General features: G+C 39.1%; 1 pseudogene; it reads right to left on the bottom strand.

The window, feature by feature from the left end:
• Positions 1-217: 217 nt before the first annotated feature.
• On the bottom strand, positions 218-1881 carry LOC110319272 (annotated as a pseudogene).
• Between the last annotated feature and the right edge of the window lie 243 nt (positions 1882-2124).

Here is a 2124-nt window from a genome sequence, read left to right as displayed (position 1 = left end):
ACTCAAAAATACAAAATAAATTATCTGTAGGCATGGACAATGACAGCAGTAAACCATTATATATTATCAAAGAAATCCAGAACTGATGTTTACAGTGATCAGCCAGTCTTCTCTTTAGTTGTTTTCTCCAGGTGACTTCTTTGAAGTTATGGATGAGGAATCTGCCCTGAGTTTCTTGTCACCATACATTGATATGGGCAAAGAACTATTCTAGGAGTTAGAATATGCCACCTCCCATACCCCCTCCCAATTCCACCCATTGCACCAATTCCAGGGTCCTTCTCCTTAGGAATTTCTGTCAGTACAGCTTCAGCTGTAGTTAGCAAGAAGGCCACCCCAGGAGCATCCATTAAGGCAGTTCTTACAACCTTTGTAGGACCAATGATTCCCTTTTCCACTATGTTCACAAAATCTCCAAGTATGGCATCATAATCAACTTCTGAGGAAATCTGGGGATTTTCCTAACTATTCAAAGATCCTTCAACACCTGCATTCTTAGCAATCGTCATTGCAAGAATTTTAAGTGTTCTTTTAATAATTTCTATACCTATTTTCTGATCTTCATCAGTAAGCTTTACTGAATCCAAGGCTGCGATGCACCTAAGCAGAGCACAACTCCCTCCTAGAAAAATGCCTTCTTCAGCAGCTTCTTTTGTAGCATTGAGAGCAACTGTAACTCTGTCTTTCTTCTCATTCACTTCATCATCACTTGTTCCCCCAACCTTCAACACAATTACTCTACCTGAAGGTTTAGCAAGTGATTTGTTCAGCTTTTCCTTTTCATATTCATTAGTTGTGATGTCTAGCTGCTCAGTGATTTCTTGAATATGTTTTTCAGTGTGAACTTTGTCACCTTTTCCTTTCAAAAGCATGGCATCATCTTTGGAGACAATGACCTCTCCAGCATTTCCTAAGTCATGAGCTTGAACATATTCAAGATTAAGATTCAACCCCTCTTCTCCAAACACCGTACCATCAGTAGCAATAGCCATATCTTTAAAGTGATTCTTCCTATTGTCCCCAAACCCTGGAGCTTTCACTATTACACCAGAACACCAACTTTTAGCCTGTTCTAAACCAGTGCACTTAGAGCTTCTCCATCAATCTTCAGCGATTATGACCAAGGGTTTCTGATGAGCATTAGCAATTTCAAGAGCAGGTACAGCAGACTGAACACGAGAAATTTTCTTTTCACTCAACAAGATGTAGGCATCTTGGAATTCACACTTTTAACCTTTTGATGTGTTAATAAAATATGGAGAAATTTATCTTCTATCAAACTTCATGCCTTCAATAATTTCTAACTCATCATTCAGGGGTTTTCCATCCTTCACTATAATGACACTCTTTCTTCCAACCTTTTTAATTGTATCAGAAATGATGTCCCCAATGTCTTTGTCTCCATTTGTAAAAATTGTAGCAACCTGATCAATTTCTTCAGGGGTTGTCACAGGTTTGGATTATATCTTAAGTGCAGCAATTACAGTATCGACATCCAACATCACCCCTCCCTGGATTTCCACTGATCTTCTCAAATCCCTCTTTGGCAATAGAGCATGCTTCTTTATTTGTGTTATTCGCAACATCCTGAACAAGTTTAGCTTTGATATTTTTGTATTTATCCCTTAAATCAATTGACTTTGAGACAGTGACCCCATCTTTTGTTACTTTGAGACTTCCCCAACTCTATTCCATAATCACTGTTCTTCCCTTTGACCCTATTGTAATAGCTACAGCATCAGCTAAAAGGACTACACCTTGAATCATTGAGGCTCGAGCATCCGAAACCAAATTTTACATCTTTGGCATAGGCCTGAGTAAGATGAGGAGTCAGGACACTAGTCTCATCTGGTGAAGGAAGGACTGTGGTAGTTGAAGCATTTCTGTGGGGCTATGGCAGGAGAGCACAAGGCTAGGCAGGGGAGGCAGGCCTTCTGAGGCAAGTGGGGGACCCAGCACTCACCTCTGTTTATCTTTGCATTATTTTGATTAACACAAATTTACTTTGTCAGCTAAAACAACCATATTTTTCTATTAATGACCTCAATCAATAAATGGAAGTGAGTTTTTTTTCTGGTAAATATAAACTTTGGAAGTAAGAGTTAGGTTGCTACGTTAAAAAGA

This window comes from Mus pahari, chromosome 3, assembly GCF_900095145.1.
Source record: "Mus pahari chromosome 3, PAHARI_EIJ_v1.1, whole genome shotgun sequence".
Taxonomy (NCBI): Eukaryota; Metazoa; Chordata; class Mammalia; order Rodentia; family Muridae; genus Mus; species Mus pahari.
Note: the sequence above shows the minus strand (reverse complement) of the source record. Positions and strands in the feature narration are given on the sequence as shown.